The 24,189-nt window shown below is 40.5% G+C and overlaps 1 long non-coding RNA gene across 3 annotated transcripts in view; it reads right to left on the bottom strand.

Annotated features, from left to right (window-relative positions):
- LOC141515326 (uncharacterized) overlaps positions 1-20,197 on the bottom strand; it is a 28,981-nt gene extending 8,784 nt beyond the window's left edge. For 2 of the 3 annotated variants that reach the window (XR_012476302.1, XR_012476301.1), the window contains exons 1-3: positions 20,004-20,197; positions 17,802-18,116; positions 386-1,843 (exon numbers count right to left, since the gene is read on the bottom strand). This is a non-coding gene — a long non-coding RNA (uncharacterized LOC141515326). The remainder of the gene's footprint in view (positions 1-385; positions 1,844-17,801; positions 18,117-20,003) is intronic. The other variant, XR_012476303.1, reaches the window with a different exon arrangement.
- Between the last annotated feature and the right edge of the window lie 3,992 nt (positions 20,198-24,189).

The following is a 24,189-nucleotide window of genomic DNA, read 5'->3' on the forward strand; positions in this document are numbered from 1 at the left end:
GGACAAAAAGACTGTAGTTTGTCAACCCCTGGAGGGTAGAAATTATTGTTAGGTTCAAGTTGCCTTTCTGATCAGTATCCCTTAACTGGGAAGGAGCTCTCCAGGGTACGTAGCTAAGGCAACTCTCTTCCCACCAAAAGTCAGTTGTACAAAGCCAACATATAGCAAAGAGCAAATAAATCCACTTCTCCAAGCTGATAACAAACAGAAATCAGAAGGTATACAGATAAGAAAATTTCAAACATACACAGGGTGAATGAGCTCTCACACAAGGAGTGAGATATCTCAACTCAACTAAGAGAGTCCCAGATCTCACCCAAAATGCAATCCCCTGAAGTCTCTAGTGTAGCAAATCAGGGTTGGGGAAGTGATTGATGTAGTCTACCTGTTAACTTTTTCTCAGTCTTTCCTTCCCTTCAGAATCTGGAACCGAATCTGGAACTGAACATCTCCTTTCTTGAAGCTAGAAGCCAGAAGTCCAAGATCTCATCTCTCTTTCAAAGTCTTTAGAACTCTGTCCCCTCATGAAGACATGGAGCAATGAGTCAATTATTCCATTAGTGAGGAAAGTATTATACAAATGGTCTTCGAGGCCCTGCCACAAATATTTTAAATATATTTTTATGTGATACATACATGCATATATTGCATAAAATATGTATTAATGACTCCCGAAGGAGGAAATTGGTATGGAAATTAAAAAAAATAGTTCTCAAGTAGCAAGACTTACCTTGGTGAGGCAGTAGAATGGTCATAATTGAGAATGTTATTTGAAATTTGTAATGACTCTTTGTTTTCCTTCCAGATTATAATGGAAATCAATTGCCCAAGGGAATTAATTTTGGTTCCCTCTCTTTGTCATATTCCTCCCCAATTTTCTTGGTGGTATCTGGTTTTTCTCTGAAGTCATTAAAGGTTTTGATGGATAATCTTTGTACTCTTGAAATTTATTTAAAAAACTTCTCTGTGACTCTTTGGGGGGAGATAATCCATTCTGAATTCAAGCCTTGGGGGGTCTCTCTTTCCTACTATATTGCAGTAAAGGTTTATTCTTGATAAATCCAGCCTTATGGATGTATTTTCTTGACAAAGGGACCCCAGGAGCCCAACTTCATACATAAACTTCTCATTTTATAGGTGAGGAAACTGAAATCTGAAGAGGGGGAAATGCCTTGTCCAAAGTCAAATAGGTCAAAGGGATCATTGCTCGAGACCTAGAAGGGACCTCAGAGGCCATTGAGACTAAGTGTTTCATTTTCCAGATGGAGAAACTGAGTCATAGAATAGTTTAATGGCTTGCTCAAAGTTAAAAGGATTTGAGGTCTACATTTATGAAGCACCTCAGAGGTTATCTAGTCCAATCTCTTTAATATTATATATGGGAAAATGAAGACCCAGAGCAGAGTGATGTAGAGTGGGGACGAGAGACCTAGAACCTTGGGGACCACAGGGTCCACCCTCCTCACTTCATGAGGAAACTGAGGCCTGGATAGATATTTTAAGATGACATTGGTAGTATCAGAATTTAAAACCAGCTCCTCCAAATCCAAGACTGCTTCCTCTGCTTTCTGAAGCTATTTCTCCAAACCCCAAACCTCAAACTGTAATTAAGAAATTTCAAATGTGGATCGAGAAGCAGGAAGTCAACTCTGATGCATATTTGAATCTGCCAGGCACCCATGGGAGGTGCCAGTTGGAAGAGGCCAGGTTGGAGTCTGCTCCTAGAGAACAGAGTAACCCCATGCTTCACTCACCCCTGCCTTCCTTCTCCTAAGTCCTCCTGGATCCTCATTCTTAGTCTCTGTTAAGTGGAGAGGTACCCAGAGTGGTGAAAGCACAGTCCCTAGAAGAAAGACATGAATCAAGTAATTATTAAGCACCAACTACATACAAGGCACTTTAAGAGCTATTGGGAATGCAAGGCCAAAAGGGAGAACCTGATTCTGATTTCTACAGACCTTGGCATATGGAACCTTCCTCCATCACTCTGAAGAGTTCAAGCATCTGCTCTCTCAATGCCTCTGGGGTCATTTGGTAACTCTTAAGTCCCCAAATCACAGAGCATGTGCTGTTCTACACTGGTCGAGGGGAATTAGACAAATCAAACCAATGAAATCACAGGTTGGGTCAAAAAAAAAGTCACTTCCTTAGGGCAAAGCTCTTTCTGCCTCATCTTGGTTATGTCTCTGCTGGTATTTGAACCCTGCTTTTAGATGGGATTCGGAAGCTGCCAAATGACCTTCAACCCGAAGTCTTCTGACAGCAAGTCCAGAACTCTATACAGAATAATGCAAGGATTCCAGTGTGTGTGTGACTACTGGGTTTTAGTTCTACATCTCAGAAACTTGCCTCTTAGCTTAGACACATAAAATGATGGGAGTGAGTTCAGTCATTTCTAAAGCTGCTACATATTGCAGTTGTAAAGTTTCTACATAAATCATGGGATTGCCAGTGTCCAACCCATAAACTTTTATAGGATCTTCAGCAGATGCTAAACAACCAACAATTATTTATTAATTTCCTATTATAGTTAGATGGCCATATATTACATACATACAATTTATCTCTATCGTTCACCCATCCAGCCCCCCACCCTTGATCTCCATGTCTGTGTCTCTGTCTGCTTCTCTGTCTTCCCCATCCATAATGTTTATCCTTCATTTTCTTACTTTCTTTTTTTATTTATTTAAGGCAATAGGATAAAGTGACTTGCCCAAGATCACACAGCTAGGTAATTAGTAAGTGTCTGTAGTCAGATTTGAACGCAGGTCCTCCTAACTCCAGGGCTCTATCTACTGCATTACCTAGCTGCTCCAATCCATTTTCAAAGAAGACCCAGGAAGGTGATGTCATGAAAGTATGTGAATTGGATTTAAAAGAGGGGGGGGGCTGTGCTAAGTCACCAGCCTCACTTTCTCCTCCAGAACCATCTGGATCCAGGGTCAGATATGAATTAGAACCATTGGTGATGGCCCTGAATATCAAGCAATCAGGGTTACATGACTAGCCCAAGGTCATACAGCTAGTGTTGTGCCTAAAGTCAAATCTGAACTCCGGTCCTCCTGACTCCAAGGTCAGTGCTCTATCCACAGCACCACCTAGTCCTTCCCCCCATATCGACCTACCTACTTACCTAGCTATCTATATTGAACTCTCTCTCCACACACACATGAATATATAAATCTATGGCTATATATTATTTATGTACCTCTGCTCATCTATCTACTTGCCTATCATCAGTTTTTCTCTACTGTTCACCCACTCATTCATGTCTCTTTTTCTCTCTTCCTATCTGTCCATCACGTATTGATCTATCTACCTACCTAGACATCCATTCTTCATTCATTCACCTGTCTGCTCATCTCTCTAGCTACCTGCCCACCTATCTACCATCTATTTAACTGTACCATTCACCTATCCATTTCTTTCTTTCTCCCTATCTTTCCATCATCTATTGATATCTAAATACGTGGCTATCCATTCATCATTCATGTACCAATCTGTCCATTGCTATGGATATCTACCCATCATCTAGCCATCTGTCTTAACAGATCATCCAAAACTTCAAAGATATTGGTTGTCTGGACTCCAAGGCATGTCAGCAGAGTTACCATGGGGAATAAAGGCATTCAAGAGCTTTCTGGGAAAAAAAACCAGCCTTGAAGCCATAGAACTTTGACCCAGGATTTGAAGAGGCTGGGGTGGCGGTGGTGGTTGTGGTTTGTGGTGCATTTAACTTAGCAATGAAAGAAAACTAGGCTAGGACATGATGACTGTTTTCAGAGAATAAAAACAGCATCTAGAGCAAAAAGGCCTGGCTTTAAATAGTTGTTCTGCCTTTTAATACCTATTTGACCTTAGGTGAGTCTCTTTTCCTTTCTGGGCCTCAGTTTCCTCATCTGTAAAATTAGATTTGATTTGATGACTTCTCAAGTCCCTGTCAGCTCTATGCTTATAATTTTATTAGAAATGATCGAAAAAGCTGGGTAGAATGCTTGACCAGGAGTTAGAAAGACTCCAGTTAAATCCTACCTCAGACCCTTAATAACTGTGTGGCCCTGGGTAAGTCATTTGACTTTTCTAAACCTCAAATTCCCCAGGAATAATCTCATAGGATTGTGGTAGAAATGGACTAAGATATTTTAAAAGCACTTTGCAAACCTTAAAGTGATATGCAAATGCTAGCTAACTCCCGATTAGCATTCATATGCTAAAGCACATTAAAGCCTATAGGCTTCTTTCCTTAGACCCAAGGTAAAGAGGGAAGCATCAACATCATCATCATCCCCTTTTCTGCAGATGAGGAAACTGAGGCTCATAAAAGTGAGATGGCTTGTCCATGCTCCTAGGTCAGTAAATCTCAGATAAGGGATATGAAAGTTTCTAGACTCCAAGCTCAGCAGGATACTTATGATATCGCCTTGCCCATCAAGCATTCCATAGTCCCACTACCCTCCCGGAAGCTTCTGTTTGGAGTTTCTACTATACACAGCTGTTTCCAGTTTACTTACTAGTTGATGGTGTCCCTCGACCCTGTTTGGCTCAGTTTCCTCATTTGAAAAACAGGGATAATAACAGTACTTACCTCCTAGGTATATTGTGAGAATCAAATGAGATAACATTTGTAAAGTACTCAGTATATGAACATAACATATAAATACGCTCATTATATAAGTGACTACTGATTATAATTATTACTGATTCTTCCTGTCCAAGTCTCAGTTTCCTCATCTATCACATGAGGATAATGATAGTTGCATGATCTACCTCACAAGTCCACTGGGAAGAAAGCACATCAGGAACCTCAAAACCCTTCATTAACGAAGAATCATTGTTATTGTTTTTACTGACTGGATTCATCAGCATAGAGAGCTTCAAGTAAAGAATGAGTTTTATTAGAGCAGATTGGTCCCTGCACTAGGAGTGATGGTCTTAGAGAGCTGCCCAGAGCATTGAAAGGTAAAGGCAGATAAGGGGGGAAGAGATGGGGGTAGGTGGGTGGGAGAGAGAGAGAGAGAGAGAGAGAGAGAGAGAGAGGAAGGAGGAGGAGGAGGAGGAGGAGATGAAGATGAAGAAGAAGAGACAGAGGAGACAAATGGGGGAGAGAGAAGGAGGAGAAATAGATATGGGAAGAAAGGTGGGAAAAGAGAAAAGAAAGGGAAGAGAGAGAGAAAGGGGAAAGAAAGGAGAGAAAGAAAGGGGAGGGGGAAAAGAAGACAAAGAAGGAAGGGAGGAAAAGGGGAAAGGAGAAAGTAAGAGAGAAAAATGGACAGAGATAAGGATGAAGAAGAAAGAGAAAAGAAGGGGAAGAGGCAGGGACAGAGGAAGGAGAGGGAGAGAATCAGAGGCTTGAGAGAGTTTGCAAGCAGAGGAACTGTTCTTTTTTCATAGAACTGCTTTCTTGGATGCTTACTTTGCAGATTTAGAAGTTTCTCTAGCTGGAAATGTTCTAATCTGATGAGCAGAATAAGTAGACTCCATGTTCTTTATATGGATAAGTCAGTGACCATGACCCTGTAATATCTGTGCCATTGTTCATTTCAAATAGGTTTATGACCACTAAGTCAGCTTGACAGCAGATAAAGAAATGGACCTACTTGAATTCCTTTTAAGGAATTTAGAGAATGGAAAACTGAAAACCTTCTACACAAACAAAATTAATTTTCCCAGCATAAGAAAAAGAGCAGTCAAAAAGGGAGGAAAAAAACCCTTTATATCAAATATATTTGATAAGGATGTGTTACCTTAAATGTAAACCGATAACGTTGATTTACATAGGACCATAGCCATTCCCCAATAGATAAAAGGTCAAAGGATATGAAAAAAGTACAACAGTTCATTAGACTACAAACTATTTACAACCACATGAAAAATGATATAAATAACTAATGATAAGAGAAATGCAAATCAAAACAACTGTGAGATTTTTCCTCACACTGAAAATTGAGGATGACGAAAATGGGAACGATGTTGGAATAATTGTGGAAAGATAAGCATACTAATACATTGTTTGTGGAACTGTGAAATGAACCACCATTTTGGAACGCAATTTGGAATTAGAACAATAAAATATCAAAATTGTCTCTATTCTTTGAACCAGAGACTTACATCCCATGAAAGCCAATTACAATAAGAAGTAAGTCTCCATATACAGTAAAATATTTACAGAAACACTTTTTTGATAAAGGCAAAGAATCAGAAACAAAGTAGATGTTCATTGATTGGTGAATGGCTAAATAAATGGTGGTGCATGGAAGTGATAGAATATGCCTAAGCTGTAGGAAATGACAAATATGATGAATACAGAACATGGAAAGATCTATAAGAACCGATGAATAATGATATAAATAGAGCCAAAAATAAGATATATATCAGAAACAAGGAAAATAGAAATCACAACTAAAATATTGAAAGTTATATTTATTATAAAGGAGTATAATTATATAAATACATATTAATATAATTAACATACTATATAACATAATATAATGTAAACAATATATTAAATAATGTACATTTAAAAAATAAAATTACATTAAAAGTGTAATTATATAAAAATTGAATAAATATTACTCAGAAGAGATGCAAGAAGATACTGTGCCTCCCAAGCTTTTGAAGGGGTGGGAGGTCCACAATTTATTAAATACTTATATGGATTTTCCCCTTTCTTTTTCTGTTTGAAACATTATTTGTTTTATGGGATAACTCTGGGCATGGGAAGGGAGTGATACTCAGGAAAATTATGGTGATGCTTAAAAAAAACACAACAGAAATCAACAAAAACTTATTTGGAAGAAACAATGGAAGGCAATGATAAATGTCGGCCAACTGCTGATGTGGTAGAAGATGACATTTCCCCAAAGTGCTAGAAAACTATTTAAAGTAACCATCTAACAAGCAGAAATTATTAAACACCAGCTTTGCTAGACACAGGGGGGAATACAAGTATAAAGAATAATGAAGACTCCATTATTGGGCTTATATCCCAAGAAGTCAATCCCTATTCACAAAGAGTTGACAGTCTAATCAAAGAGAATAGTCCATACAAACTACATATTTACATATACATACACAAATCGAACAATACAAATATTTCCAAAGTAGTTAGTAGTTATATATATATAATATATATATATATATATATATATATATATATATATATAGTAATTTGGGAGGGATCAGAAAAAGGTTTCATACGGAAGATGGTGATTGAGTCCCAGCTTAAAGAAAGAAAAAGACTTGTTGAGGTGGAGGGAAGGAGGGAAGACATTCTAGGCATGGGAGGGATTCGGGTATCTCTAGAAAAGCAATGATCTGTCTGATGAAGTAGGGGATTCTCTAAGAGACCTCTTATTTATTCATGGAGATCTATAAAAGACCTCTCATCTACCCATGGAGATCTCTAAGAGACCCCCAACTATTCACTCACCCCCAAGTCCTTTCTTTTCCAAGTACATTATGATGATTAAATAAAATAATTCAAGATGTGTTCATAAAGCTCCCACTATGTGCCAGACACAGTGCTAGGCATTGGAGATCAATAAATTAATGAACATACATTTATGAAACTCCTATGTGCCAGGCACTGGACTTGGCAATCAATCAATGAACATGCTCCTTCTGCTCCTATGATGATGGTGAGGCGTCACTCCATGTACTTTTCTGAAGCTTTTGTCGCCAGACACAGTGCTAGGCATTGGAGATCAATAAATAAATCAACACACATTTATGAAGCTCCTATGTGCCAGGCACTGTAAGAGGCATCGAGGTCCATCAAGGCATATTTTGTAGCCGTTGATTCTCTTCAGCCACTTCTAGGTGATGAATAGTTAAATACAAAAATCAAGGCAGTACCTGCCCTCAAGGGGCTTCCATTCTATAGGATAATGGATGAGAAAGACCTATGGGTGTTATAATATTAGCCTTGGGTAGAGTCTTGGAGATCACTGGGCCTCATCTCCCTCCCAGTGGTGGAATACATTTGGCTATATTTTTGACAAAGAATTATCTAGTCACAGAGAATCTAGCCACTTTGAAGAAGGAAGAGACCTGAGAGATTATCCAAGATCCTAGATTTATCATTTTAATCAATTAACCAACCAACCAACCATTAAATATATATCAAATGTCTATGGGGTACCATGTACTTTGTTACAGATCAATAAATTGATGAACAGAAAAGAGACATGAGTTCCCTAAGGTCACACAGCTATTATCAGAGCTAGGATTAGAATTTGTTTTCACCCTGGTTCACCACTCTTTCCCCCAACACCCAGGTTGACTTTATTTTCTTATGTGGCCGATATAATAAATTCTAGAAGAAAGGAGAGCTAATTAGTCCTAGGACCCCACAGCATAGCCGCTTGGGCAAGACTCTGCCCATTTTGGGAAAGTAAATTTTCATAAATTTCCCAGGCTGCACTTCTCCCGTTTGAGTGGAGTGAGGGGAATCCCCCAAACACAGATTCCAGGGGTTTAGTCAAAGCATTAACATCATTGTCACAAAGCAATAGCCATGGTCTGTTTTCTCTGGCAGCTGGGGCCCAGATTTATGGGTTTTAATTTTCAAGGCCTTAGGACTGGAGTTGGAATGATTGATGACTCTCATTAGGACTAGTACAGCAGCTCCCTTGATGCTGAGGGGAAGGCAGGAAATCACACCTGCAATGGGGTCTATGCTGACAAGAGATTATGATGACCTTAGGGAATCTCATCTAATGACTTCAGAAGACTTCCCAAAATGAAAAAATTGATCAGCTGTGCTGCTGGGTCCTTGAAACACCGAATCCCAGAGATGGGAGGGAAAGGGCTTCACAAGGCCATTTTGTTCAAGCTTTCTATTTAGAGAGAAAGCAACTGAGATAAAGAGACTCTCTCTGGGTCACAAAGGAAATAAATAGAAGAGTTAGATTTACTTAGCTCTTCTCAAGCCTGTATAAGAATCTCTGATATAAAAGACTTATTGGGATAGAGACTGGGGAGATTATCATTCTTTTTTGCCTATTGAGCTTCTTCAATGATGAAGAGTTCATTGCTTATGAAGGCAAGTTTACTTTTAGGCAGCAATTTGTGAAGTAATTGTATTTTTCCTTTTCTCAGGCCAAATTCTGTCTCTTATTTTGTACCCATAAGTTCTAGTTTCAATTCTCTAGGACCAATCCCTCTTCTACATGATAGTCTTTAAATATTTAAAAATAATTCCTGTTTATTCTCCCCATCCACAAGTCTTTTTTTTCCATTTCTTCAGCTGATCATCATACGACATAGTTTCATTTGTTCTCCTTCTAAAACATTTTGAGGTTGTCAACATCCTTTCTGAAACATAGGACATAGATTTAGACAAAACACTCCCTAGTTGCCTGACCATGGTCAAAGGCAATGGTAATATACAACCTGGTTTGAGTCACAGCATCTCTCTTAGTGGAGACTAAAGCTAAATCATTATTTTTTTCCCAGCAGTTCCATCACAATGTTGACATATTGAGCATGCAGTTCACTAAGACCCCCAGATTTTTTTTCATATAGACTGTTCTTCAAATTTTCCCCTCTTAGAATCATAGATTTTAGTTTTGGAAGGGAATTAAAAAGAATTTTTTTCTAAATTTTTTTTGCAAGGCAATGGGGTTAAGTGGCTTGTTCAAGGGCACACAGCTAGGTAATTATTAAGTGTCTGAGGTCACATTTGAACTCAGGTCCTCCTGACTCCAGGGCTGGTGCTCTATCCACTGAGCAACCTAGCCACCCCACTGGGCCAACTAGCCACCCCTTTGGAAGGGAATTTTGCAGTGAGCTAACCTAAGCTTTTTATTTTAAAAATGAGGAAGGGTCTTGACCAAGATGACACAGCTAAGAAACACAAATCCATGATCCAGTATCTGGGCAATTGATTTAGTTGCTATGCAGACTGGACTCTATGTCCTTAAAAAGTATGTGTTTAGACCATTATGTTGGAAAGCTCCCTTTGACGCAGACCAGGGAGCTTCCTAATTCCTTCTCTAGGGTCAGCTAAGACCAGAGGAATAATTGCCTGTAGAGGGAGGGAGGATTCTTCCCCAGCAGCCTGACCCAGCTGAAACTGAATTCTCTTTTCACTTTTTGTTTGGTTTTTTTTGGACATCTTTGGTGTTGGGAAACTTTCCCATGTAATTAAGCTTAAATCACCTTCTTTGCAACTTCCCCCCTCCCTCTAATACTCTTAGTTCTGACCTCTGAGGCTAGCAGAACAAGGGCAATTCCTGGTCTGGCCGAGAGCTCTTCAAATACTTAAAGAGAATTTTCATATCTCCTCTGAACCCTCTCTCCTCCAAGGGAAGATTCTCATTTCCTTAAATGGAAATAGCCATTCGACATTTTCTCTGTACTTAAGTCCTGGATCAGGTCAGGTGGGTCAACAGAATACAAGACAACAGAAATAACAGCATCAAAGTGGACATTTAAGTGTTTTACTGTTGATAAAGTGTTTGAAAAATTTTGAATCATTCGAGGTTCAAATTCATTCTCTGACACAGGCTGTTTGACCTTGGGAAAGTCACATGACATTTCTAAACCTCAGTTTCCTCAACTGTAAAAATAGGGAAATTGAACTATAGCAAGGGTTCAAAGGCTGGGGGGGGGGTTGTGAAAGTTTTTTGCTGTCACTATAATTAATCTCCTTTGATAGTTTGTGTATTTTATTTTGAACATTTTAAATCATGATTCTGAAAAGGGGTCCATAGGTTTTAGTGGACTGCCAAGGGATCTATGAAAATTTCTATAGTCCCTTCCACCTTCAAATCTATGATCCCATGATTCTCACAATCACCCAGGAAAATCAGAAGGTCCAGTTAAGACAGTTAGCATATGGGAGACTTATTAGGACAGAGAACTAAAGTGATCAAAACAAAGCATCACTGGGAAACCCTCAAGAAGCAGGGATCAAAATAGGTATGGGGTCATGTACAAACATTAACTTTAAAGAGAGAATCTGATGCCTCATATTTTTTGGAGCATGGGTTACTAAATACACTAGCTGAGATCAAAGAAATTGTCAGTTTGGTGTAATAAAGAATTGCAAATATAATTAATGCCCATTAATTGGAAATTCACCAAGCAAAATGTGGGACATGAATGTCACAGTATATATTTATGTTACAAGAAATGATGGACTATAAGTATTCTGAGAAGCATTGGAAGACATATATGATCTGATGCAATGCAAAGTAAGCAGAACCAAAAACAATTTGCGCAAGGATCACAACACAAATGGAAAGAACAAAAAAACAGGGATGAACCACACATTATGTAATTATATGGCACAACCTGGCCCTGAAGAAGAGATGAGTAAATGTAGCTTTCCCTTTTTTGCAATGGTTGCCTGATTTGCTGTGTTCCCCATACCCATTTCTTTTTGATTCTTTCTTACAATGAATGGTTTGCTTGGAAGAGGTGTGTATATGGAATTAGAAAATGATGATGATATCAAAACAAAAGAAAACAATGTATTATATTGCATGCATATATATATATAATATATAATGTATATTTAATCAATGTATCAATATATCAATGTATATTTAAAGAATAAAAATAATAAATAAAAAAAGAAAGTTGTCTAGTGTTGCAGACAGATAATAGGGGCATCCAGAGTTCTGACATCCAAGCACAATCAAAGAAACCACCTTAGTTTACCTAAGCTCACATGTGGTGTTTTGGAAAACCCTGTCACAATGGTCCAGCTCAACAACTAAGGGCACATGGTCTCTAGAATAATTAGCAACAATTGAATTCATCATTAAAATTTCAATAGTTCTTTGGTATTTAAAAATGCTTCTCATAATCCTTTTTAATAGCTACAAGAAGTATATGATGGAGGGGATAATATCCCTACCCCTATTTTTTAGATAAGGGAACCGAGGCTTAGAAGAAATTACCAATAACCTGTATGGGTCAGAGGTAAGATTTGAACCCAAATCCTCTAATTATAAATCCATACATAATTCCAATGCATCATATTTCCTCTACCAAGGTGAAGCATTTACCATTCAGAGTCCAACTAATTGGTCCTATCTATCTTTATTCCAATTACCATTCAGGAAACCAAATTCCAGTTAAAAGGATAGCTTGTTGAACAGCATGACTGGGGCAGAGAGAATTGCATATCCTTCAGGAATTTTTCCATTAGGCTGTAAAAACTTGATGAATTACCCCCACAGAAAGTCTAAAGACTTTCTGTCTAAATAATTGTGGTGTGTACTTGCTGATTAAAGACCTGGGGCCAATTTCCTGGAAATATGAGAGTATAAAATAATAAATGTGTATGTGTGCGTGTGTGCATGTGTGTGTGTGTGTGTGTGTGTGTGTGTGTGTGTGTGTGTGTGTATGGAGAGAGAGAGAGAGAGAGAGAGAGAGAGAGAGATTATGCTTTATACATGATACAGCCTAACCCTCACATTTTCAAATTAATTTTTTAATGAATAGAAATCATTTTCTCTTACCTCTACCCTCTGCCTGTTAAAAAAAAAAAAGAAAAACAAATATACATAGTTAGGCAGTAACAAATCCCTTCATTGAATGTGGATGTGTCAAATTTGTTTTTTTGGTTTCATTATATACATTAAATCTATCACTTCTTGATTAGGATATACAAAACTTGCTCCATCATTGGACCTCCAGAATCAAAGACGGCCAATGTGTTGATCACATGTCTTATGGAAGAAGAAAACAGAAGTAAGAGGGATTAACTGACTTGTTACCAGTTTACACCAGTTTACACAAGTAAACTTCAGAAACTAGATTTGAACTCCAGTTCTCTGATTCCAAGTCTGCTATTCTTTCCATTCTATTATACCAGTCACTACTCAGGCCTGGACCTCCAATGACGGAACTGGTGGATTTCTAATCTCTAATACTCTTTTCCCTTATCCCCCAGTACTCAACTAGCACTACTCATAGAACCCCTCTTCATTTTGAATCACATTTTGTACATTTCTAAAGAGCACCTATTATTCTATGATTGAGGTTGCAGGTTCCCAGTGATTTATAGGAATGTCGCTTAATTTCATCAGTCATCTATGGCCAAATTCCATTGGAGGATAGGTTGTGTATGATTAGGATTATTGTAGCTGGTTTTCTTTTTTGGCTTTTGCAAGGGTGGAGCTAAACAAAACTGAACTAGTGAGAACCTCAAAAACAGAAAGAGAAAGGTATGAGCGAGTGGTATCAGAGAAGGGAGATAGGAAGAAAGGCCTTAGGCTTATAGGTCTCTGGGCAGAAGTCTCAAGATGATTCTACCTGTTGGACCCACTAGTTACACAAATGAGAGATATTAAAAAAAGAGAATAAAAATAAAAAAGTCTTCTTTTTCCCCAAATTTCCCTACTCAATGCCTATTGAGATATTAAAATTTAATAATTGCCTTTCTTTATTAATCCAAATGGATCTCATAAGCAGAATTTCCCTAAGTGAAAGAGGCAAGGGATTAAGCAGAGAGAAATAGTAATGTAAACTAAAGCAGAGAATTAAGCTTCTGACAAATTTGTGGTTTTTGCAAGGCGATGGGGTTAAAGAGAATTGCCCAAGGTCACATAGCTAAGTAATTATTAAGTGTCTGAAGCCATATTTGAACTCAGGTACTCCTAGCTCCAAGGCCAGTGCTTTATCCACTGTGCCACCTAGCTACCCCCCAATTTGTTTTTCTAACTGGTGACTCAGAGTAATTGCAATTGTGTTCCTAACTTTTCATCTGAAACTGAGGAACTACATGGACATTAGGTTTAAAAGGACCAATTATTGTGACACTTGGCATTCTGAGCGTTAGTATTACTGACATTATTCTTAGGGGACCATGTCATGGTGTATCCTTGTTAATGGTCCTTCTTTCCCTTTTCCAGAAGATGTAAATTGGTCATTGAGTTGTCTGTCAACTCTAAATCAATCTCTATTAAAAACCTCCCTTTTCTTCCTTGTGTCTTCAGAATTTAATTTTTGAGACTATTCCATCCTTCTTGGGATGATTTCCTAATAGAAATTTCTTACATAGGATCCTAATTATTCCCTTTGAGAACCCTTTGAAATCCTCCCCCCCCCAAATGTCGGATATGTGTTAGGCTGTTCCCGTCCTTCTAGAGGAGAATTTCAGTTTGGATACAACCCTAGAGTTGTCTGAACCATATGTTCATTCTCCCATATATCTCTTAAGCTAAGTATGTTCTTAATGTGGCCTTCTTCTCCCACCAGGGCTGTGGAGACCTGTAGAAGAGTGTGCTCATGTGTGTATGGATGTGTAGGCAAGTGTTTTCTTTTTATTTACCTAATGTTTTTAAAATTAGATGCCTTTTGTTCTGAATTAATGTAGCTTTTTTATGTAAGGCAATGGGGTTAAGTGACTTATCCAAAGTCACATAGTTAAACAAGCATTGTGTCTGAGGTCACATTTGAACTCAGCTCCTCCTGACTCCAGGGCCAGCCCTCTATCTACTGCAATGCCGAGCTGTCCCATGTACCTTCTAGTTTCATGTGGTAATAACAGATAGAACTCATATATCAATTTACATTTTATAAAGTATTTTCCAGATATAGCTGTGAGATAGGTCTTATTATTATTATTATTATTATCACCCCATTATGCTATTGAGGATACCAAGGGTGATGAATGTTATATGACTTAGGGTCATAAAGCTAGTGAGTGAGGGGCAGAATTTGAGCTCAAAATTCAAAACTAGTCTTCTATCTAAAAAGTATTGTTGCCTGGTAAAAGATTCATTGGTGTCTTGCCAGCTGTGGTTTTGAATCTGAAAGCCATGATTTTGAATTTTGGATTACTGAATATTGAAGCTGACTTAAACTGTATCTTGATTCTGGATGCTTCTATTTGGGAGTTTACACTTGAGGGGGTTATGGGGCAGAATTATTATATTAAAGGATATCAATAAACAAGTGGAGTATACCCGAGAGGGAGAGGAATGAAATAAAGGGGACTCTCATAGAGTCTATGAGTACAGGAAATGAAGCTAATAGACAGATGGGTAGTGTGGGTTCTGTTGCCAAGTACAGGTGAGTATTTCCTGCCTATTTATCACCTGGCCTTACCCACAGTTACCTGGTTGGGACAGATATCTGATTGTAACCTTCCTAGAGTTGCCAAGGGGCACCCTAGGGAGAAAAAGTTTATAGTTGGAGTCTAGGAGGATCAGAAATCTTAAGGAAGGGGGAAAATTTCTCTTAGTTCTGAGTTGGACACCAGGCAGTGTCTGGCTCAGTAAGTGTTACTGCATTTACTCATGAGAGAATGCAGAGTGGGAAACTGAGTCAAGACATGTGGGTCAAAGTTTGGACTTGGTCATTAACCTAATAATTCTCCCTTTCAGAAAGCTTTTTGTCCATATCCTGTTTTGGTTCCATCTATTTAAATGCTGTCTCCCCCATTAGATGGTAAGTTCCTTTTTGTTTTATTGGGTCTTTTTGCCTGGCACATGGTCAGCGCTTCATGAATTCCTATTGGTTGACTGATGGACTAACTGGCTGCACAAGCTTGGGCAAGTTGCTTCCCTACAAAGAATCAAAAATCTGGATCTAGAAGCAACCTCAAAGGTCATTCAATCCAATCACTTCATTTTTCAGATGAGGAACCCAGAGCCACCCATGTGAACTGATTATTATACAGGTAATAAGTAGCCCAGCTGAAATTTGAACCTAGATCTCCAGTCTCCCAAGCCAGAAATTTCTCCACTTTGCAAAGTCTCTCAGCTTCAGTTTCTTTCATTCATTCAGCCCTTATTATCTCATAGGAAGCAAATAGAATAACATTTATATAGTTTCTACATGTGCTAAGGTCTTTAAAATGAGTATCTCATTTGATTCTCACAACAACCATGGGAGGTTAGTACTGATCCCCATTGTACAAATGAAGAAATTGAGGCAGACATAGGTTAAATGACATGCCTAGGACCACTCAGTTAAGTGTCTGAGGCTGCATTCCAATGGGTGTTTCTGATTTCAAATCTAGTTATAATGTGTAGCACACACATATTGTGTAGGCCTAGAGAAACATAAGGACAAAAACCAAAGGGTTACTGCTTGAACTCCAAATGGGAACAATCATATTTGCATCAGAGGCATCACAGTATTCTATTAAGGAAAACTTGCTCTGCTAGAAAGAGAATGAGATCGAGAGCCAGAGGACTTGCATTCAAAATCAGTCTAAACAATTTATTTGAACCTGAGCTCAAATTTATCTCAGTTGCTTATTACCTTGGGCAAGTCACTTAAACTATTTACCTCAGTTTCCTCAAATATAAAAATGAGGATAATCAAGTACCTATTTTCCAGGGTGGTTGTGAGGATCAAATGAGATAATTCATGTAAAGTGCTATAGAAATGATGCTATCAACATCACTATTATCATCATCATCATTCATCACCATCATCATCATTCCCATCACCATCATCATCAATATGACCATCATCATCTTGGACAGGTCACTTCTTTCTCTGGGTCTCAGTTACCTCTGCTGTAAAATGAGGAGTTAGGTTTAATGCCCTTTCCAGGTAAGGTAATAGGACCATAGTCTGAGAACTGGAAGAGATTTAGCCCAACCACCTCATTTCATAGATGAAGACCTTGTAGTCCCAATGTGAATATATATATATATATATATATATATATAAAACCCGGTGATCTTTTAACTGTGTCACCATGACTGTACACATATCATTTCCAAACCTCAGTGAGGAATGGGTATAAAGTATGGAGAGAGGAGCTTCTGTCTCATAATTATTCCAGTGAAAACTCCTGGGGAAGTTAGTGGCCCCATGGAAAGGACCCTGGACTTGAGGTCAGGAAGATATAAATTAAAATCTGGCCTAAAAAAAACCACAAATGTATGACCCTGGGAAAGTCATCTCACCTTTTCCATTCAGTTTCTTCAACTGTAAAATGGAGATAATGATACCACTTGTCTCCCAAGATTGTTATGAGGATCAAATTCTCTCTCTCTCTCTCTCTCTCTCTCTCTCTCTCTCTCTCTCTCTCTCTCTCTCTCTCTCTCCAGAGAATTAGAAATAGAGATAGAGATAGGGAGATATATATGCATATCTATGCATAACAATTTAGAAAGCCTTTATTTATTTGAAAAGCACTTAGTACATAGCTTTGCATAGAGTTGGCACTATATAAAATGAAAAATTCCCAAGTTAATGCGAATGGTAACAAATTCTACTTCTCTCTGTACAAAATTATCAATCCCATTTCTCAGGTTTTCAGTGGCAGGTTAGTGGAGTGGAAAGAACCCTGAGGCTGGAGTAAAAAAAATCTTGGTTCAAGTCTAGCTGTGAATTGACTTATCCAATGTGTATGATTTCACTTTCTGGGGCTCAACTACCTCTAGTATCAAAAAAGGAAGGAAAGAAAAAGGGAGAGGGAGAGAAAGGTGGAGAGAGGGCAGAGGGAGAAGGAGATGGGGAAAGGGAAAGAAGAGGGAGGAGAGAGAAAAGAAGGAAAGAGAAAAGATGGGGAGAGGAGTGAGGGAGAGAAAAAGAAAGAAGGGGAAGAGGAGAGAAGGGAAGGGAGCTAGGGAGAGAAAAGGGGAAAGAGGGAGAAAAAGAAAGAGGAGATGGGAAGGAAAGCAAGGGAAGGGGAGAAAGAGGAAGGGAGGGGGAGAGGAAGAGAGGGAGAAAGAGAGAGAGAGAGACAGAGAGAGGAGAGAGAGAGAGAGAGAGAGAGAGAGAGAGAGAGAGAGAGAGAGAGAGAGAGAGAGAGAGAGAAGCCCAGGAGCCTCCTCCCCACTGGCCCCCCAGCTCCCCAAGTCAAGATTTCTGTGTCTTACCTTTCCTTCCAGTTCTTTTTTCCTTCTCTTCCTTTTCTTCCTAGGCCTTCGCTGTCCCCAGAGTCTTTCTCATTCCTGTGAAGCGTCTGCAATGCCCCTTGGTTCTGGACAGGCTGAGTCATCAGATCTCCCCAGAGCAGCCTCAAAGGCCGAATGAAAGATAGACACCCTCCAGGCTGAAGGTCAGGAGCAGGTTCAAATCCTACCCATGTCGATCCATTCTATCCATGGAAGGGAGGGCTTGGGAAAGTGCTTGTCAGTTTAAGCTGTATTACCTTGCAAGGTGCTATACCTCTCTGGGCCTCGGTTTCCTCTCTGATAAAAAATGAAGGGATTGGAATTAAGAAATCAAGGAATGAGTCTATTAGAAAAACAGCCTATGCACTATATGAAAAAACCTAATAACTATTCATTTATTAAAGACAAATAATTACTGACTTTCTTCTGATAATTCTAGATTTCCAAAAAAAAGCAAGCAGAGGATCATAGGACAATAGCCATGTCATTTTAAGATTTGTAATCTCATTTTATCCTCAGAACAACCCTGCTTTTAAAGGTGAAGAAACTGAGGCTGAAGAGCCTCTCAGGGTGCTCATATCTATAATGATTAAATTTCTATGATGGGATTTGAACTCGGGTCTTCAAGACTTGAAGGCTGCTTCTCTCTCCACTTCGCCTCCCCTCCCTCCATGCTGTGAAGGAAGACATGGAAGGCCAGGCAGGACTCTCATCCATCCACTCTTCCAGGCTGCTTTTTCTGCTATTTCTGCTACTGGTCCATTTGGCAAATGAGGGAGCTGAGCCTCAGAGGAGGGTGGCCAGCTTGTCTGTGGTGATGCAGCTTCGGAGGTGGGAGTCGGACCCAGATCTCTGGAGTCCAGAGGACCAGCCCTCAAGGCAGGCCGCTGGGGAATAAAGGAGGAAGGCAGAGCAGAGGCTTGCCTGGAGATTGGGCTGGATCACCACCCACATCTCCCCCCTCCAAAGCTTCTCGGTGGCACAGCTCGGAAGGCTGGGCCCCAGCCAAGCAGCAGTCATTTTCCCTTAAGGCAGAGACAATGATGGGGAGGGCTGGCTGCCTCGGCAGACCTGAGGGGCAGGGGCAGAAAGCTCCCCAGCTCTGGAATAGGGAGGCCCCCCCAGAGCCATCCTCCAGCTTCCTTGATCCCAAAGAGGCTGGCATCTTGCCCAACTGCCCCAACCAGACAACAAAGGGATTTTTCAGCCCCTGGAGCTGAGGTTGCTGCTGCTGCTGCTGCTGCTGCTGCTCTACCTCCTCTGTCTCCTCCTCCTCCTCCTCCTCCTCCTCCTCCTCCTCCTCTTCCTCCTCCTCCTCCTCCTCCTTCCCTCCACCCCCCCAGTTCCTGCAGTGAACGGCAATGCAGCAGCCAGTGGATAGAAGCCTCAGCCGCATTGAGAATGCTGTTGAAGGGATAGCCAACCCACTTTCAGAGGGACCACTGGGGTCTTTCCCTTGTGGCCAGAGCCTCTTCCCTGGCCTTTCTGATCTGCAGCAGATACCCTTGGCAGATCAGCTGCCAAGTTCAGGTCCCCAGATCTGAGAGAGAAGAGGCAGAATCTCTAAAAAGCCCCCCTCCCCCTTCCAAGAGCTAGTAGGGCCATGAATCATTTCACTGCCTCAAGGTCTCTCCCTCATTTAGGAGGCAGAAAGGCAGCAGATCCAGGTTTCAGACACTGAATCTAGTTATGCCGAAGGATCCTGCATCCTCTCCTTTATGTACAATGAAAGAAACTGAGGCTCAAGGCGATTGCAAGTTTCACAGGTCTACACAGCCGAGGTCTGCCAGATTTGGAAAAAAATGGTATTCCTGACCCCACAATCTCACCATCTAGGCACTATGCTTTTTTGGGCCTGGGGAAATCATTTGAACTCAGCCTCAGTTTCCTCATCTCTATAATGGGGGTGATAATCATATCACCTATCTCACAGCACTGTTACAAAGATTAAATGAGATCACTTCAAAAATAAATATAAATGTTGGCTAGCTAGTTCTGCTTGAAGGTTGATGGGCGGTGAGGGGAGAACTGAAACAGAAGGGTCACAGATTGCTCCAAACCCTGGGTCACCCATTTCCCGGGTAGCTGTGGGTAATCACCTCCCCAGGTTGGGCTGCCTATTCCCTCTTCTATGAGAGGATTCCCTCCCAGCCCTAGAGCCTAAAATTAAAACAAGGTACTTACATGGTCTCGGCTTCCGGCAGCCCCAAATGATCCACCTTGATCAAAGATTGGGCCCATTTCATAGGAAAGGAAAGTCTGAAGGATAGGGAGGGAGATCTTGTCTTAAGGAGGCAGGTAGGGCAGGCCAGAGAGGAACTCAGAAGCTTTAGAGACCTCACGTTGTGGTTCTGCTATTGGAGTAAAATGCTGCCTCATTCCAGCCCTTTCCCTCCCCTTTCCCTCCCCTCTCCTCCCCCTCCCCCATCCCCGATGGCTCTCTGGAGAACAGCCCGGCCCCATTGGATGAGTCAGTCCCTGGCCAAACCCCTCATTTATGCCGCCCTCCGCCTCCCACCCTCCTCTCCTCCCTCCTCCAGCCCAGCCAGGACAACTCAGCATCTTTCTCTCGGCCTTTTTTGTTTGAGCCTTGCAAGCAATCAAAAAGACATGCAGTCAGGGAAAGGAATCCTAGGGGCGGGCCTAGCCTTGCCACTACCCAGAGGAGCCAGTTAATTAGTGCAAGCCGATAAGCATGGCCCAGGTCTCGAAGATGCCAGTTTAAGGCAATAGAAAAATATTTTTCTCAGGCCGGAAGACTCTGGACTAACATCTGTTACTTACTTATCTGTGTGACCTTGAGCAAGTCGCTGCTCTGTGTATGTGTGTGTGTGTGTGTGTGAACTCAACCTACTCTGTCATCTGGAATCTTCCTGTTTTAATTCATTTTTAATATCTACTTCCCATGCTTTAGTCTTTCGATGTTGCTAAGAAAACACTGGTCCTGTCAGCACCCTGAGGCAAAATGCCCATCACTCCACATGGCTCTCCTTATACCACTCACCTCACAATGATCAGTGGGGGAAAAAAATCCCTTTTCAACCCTTTTAATCAAATTGAGATGAGTGATGGATATTATCTTTACCTTGCATGGTTTCGTGGTGTCAAGGTTAAGGAGAGGGGAATGAGGAGGTGTGTGGATTTTTCTAATCCAAAAATAAAGCTTGAAAGGTGGCAACAACTTTGTACCACAAGAAGATCAAGGCAGAACAAGAACTAGGTTAGAATTGTGTCTGAGATCACCGTGAGCTGGGTGATCCTGAATTAGATGGCATCTAGCTTCTAGTTCTAAATCCATGTCCCTATCGATGTCCTCTTAATCATGGGTTCTGATCCGGGTGCTTCTCCTCTAACTGGGTACTTCCCCATTTGGACCTCAGTTTCCCCATCTATCAAATAAGGAAGCAGGCCCGGATCTTAGATCTCTTTCCTGTTTCTCGTTCCTAGTCAGCAGCACCCTCTAGGACTAGAAGTCAAAGATTCCTGCCTTACTATAACAGCTTTTCTATTTCTGGAGGTCATCAGCTTCCATATGACACGTCTCCCCCTCAACAGTTTGAACAGTTTTCACCCACATGCTTTCCTTTATTCAGAGAAAGCAGAATGGCAATTTCATGGAGGGCCTATTGGAATTGTCTTGGAATTCCATGGACATTGATCCGCCCCTTCCTCCTCTTGGTTGGCCTATAGAAGTGGCCTAATCTCTTCTTTGACAAATCTAGATTTGGAGCTCAAAGGCAGCACAGAGATCCACGGGTCCAGCCACCTCATTTTACAGGTGAGTGAACTGAGACCCAGAGAAGGGAATGACTTATTTGTCCAATGTCATGCTAGTAAAAAGCGGACAATTTATTAATTCTAAATTAAGAGACGGAAGTGATCTTGGAGATCATCTATGCTCGCATTTTACAGATAAGCAAACTGAGGTTTTGTATTCCCAGCAGTTGTTGCTTCAGGAACCCTGTTTCTTGAAATAATTGGAAAACTGGGGCACAGGATGGACTAAGTAGATGCTTAATATGGACTTCACTAACATATCTCAGATTTCTCCTCTCTCCTCTAGAATTGTCTAGAGGTACCTTCTCCCATTGGTGAGAACCTCCTGTTCCTGGAACCTCCATTTTGGGGAAGAGGCCAGACTCACCATCTTCTCCATTATTTGGGGAAGGGTTCAGAACAGCTACTCCTCATTTTCACCTTGCATAGGGAACCTTCCTCTTCAGTTTCCCTTTTATGTATCATCTTCCCCTCATTAGAGTGTAAGAGACATGAGGGGAAGCACTGAATTTGAATTCTCAGCACCTAATATTGTGTCTGGAACATATTAAATGTTTAATAAAAATGTCTTTAAATGAATAAATTAAAGAAATAAATCAATATCTTGTATAAAGTATGGGTATTTGTGTTCATCCGAGTGATTCTTGGGAGAAAGAGAACAACTTCCTTTCTCCCAAACCTCAAGAAATGTAAAATAGTGGAAGAAACACTGCAAAAGGTGCTGAGAACACCTGGGTTCAAATTCTAGATCTGTAGCTATGTGACCTTGGGGAAGTCATTTAACTTCTCCCATTTTCCATTTCTTCATCTGCAAAATGGGAATGAGACTACTATGTTCACCTGTTAGCTTGCAGGGTAGTTGGGATAAGAGCCCTTTGGAAAGCTGAGACCACCCTTTAGATGAGAATATAATACATATAGAAAACATTTTTCTCTATGACCGTGGAGAGTCAATATCACTCCTGAAGTTACTTTGCTCCAAATGTGCACTTTTGCTAAAACCAATGAGATTCTATATGGGGAAGCTAAATGGTGTAATGCCTAGAGTCAGAAAGATCTGAGTACAAATCCAGTCTCAGATAGCTACTGGCTATGTGACCCTAGCCTAGTCACTTATCCCATTTACCTCAGTTTCTTCATCTGAAAAATGGGGGTAATGATAGAACCTACTCCTCAGGATTGTTGTGAGGTTCAAATGAGATATTTGTAAAGTGCTTAGCTCTGTGTCCTATAAGTCCTTCCTTTTCCTTTGAAAGTATCACCAAGTAGCACATTAGTAATGAATAATAATAATATAATAATAATAATGATGATCCAGACCAGGATTTGATAATCCCAAACTGGTATACTGAGAATTGTGCTCACGTTTTTCCAGGGATATGTGGCCCCAACATTATTCTCCCTATGATCAGGCTACCATGCTCATTAGACCCTCATCATCCTCCCTAGGCAAGTATAGCTACAAGATGGCAAAAGGAAGAATTCAGCACCTCACCCTTCCCATATTCCCTCATCTCAGCCTGTCAGAAGGAAAGGATTATAGGCAAAATTTAGTATATCCACTGTGGAAAAGTTTCCTGACTTCTGACCTGGGATTGCTGGTTTTCTGAGCCTTCTGAAGAAAGTGATCAGATCTTAAACCAAGGTTCGAGTCCTGGTCTTGCCTCTATTTGTGTAGCTTTGGGTAATGATTTTTAAAATTTTGTCTCTGAGTATCAATTCCCACATTTACAAAACCAGATTGAGCTCAGTCTCTAAGCTCCTCCTAGTTCTCACATTCTCTGGTCTAAGACCTTCCCTGCTCTAAAATTCCTCCCCCTTTTGAGATATTTTGCTCTAAGGTCCCTCCAAGTTCTGACTTTCCCTGTTCTAAGGCCCCTCCCATCTCTGATATTCTATGTTCTCAACCCCCTCTAGCGTTGACATTCCTTGTTCTAAGGCCTCTTCCAGCTTTGCTATCCTTTGTTTTAAGGACCCTCCCAGTTTGGGCATCCTCTGTTCTAAGGCCACTTCCAGCTTTGGTAGCCTTTGTTCTAAGGGCCCTTCCAGTCATGACACTGTTCTAAGATTCATCCAAATTATCATTGTCTGTTCTAAGGATCCTCTCGGGTCTGACATTCCATGTTCTATAGGTAGTCTCAGCTCTGATGTTCTAGTAGCCAATGTTCTTAGCCTTCTGTTATCCTTTAATCTCTGCAGTCTGTGTTTTAGCGAAGCCTAGAAAACAGCTATAGGGGACCAAACACCTGGTTTTTTTGCATTCAATTGACTCTAGGGAAAACTGATTCCTATAAACAGGTCTTTGCAATTTGAAAAGGATTAGGGCCTTAACTGCACATGCTTTCAAGAAGGATTTAAGCCCATCCTGAGAGAAGCAACCTCTCAGAGTTCATTGATTGAATAAATTATTAGAGATGGAAGGAAACTCAGTAGTCGTGCAGTACAATCCATACCCAAAGGAAGCCTTCCCCCCATTGAATCAGCTGCCAATTCTTGGCCATTCAGTTTTTAGAACATTTATCACATCCACACCCACTGTCCATGTTCAGGGGCTCATCACCTCCTGACTCAACTGTTAAATAGCCTTCCATTT

Source organism: Macrotis lagotis, chromosome 2 (genome assembly GCF_037893015.1).
Source record: "Macrotis lagotis isolate mMagLag1 chromosome 2, bilby.v1.9.chrom.fasta, whole genome shotgun sequence".
Classification (NCBI taxonomy): Eukaryota; Metazoa; Chordata; class Mammalia; order Peramelemorphia; family Peramelidae; genus Macrotis; species Macrotis lagotis.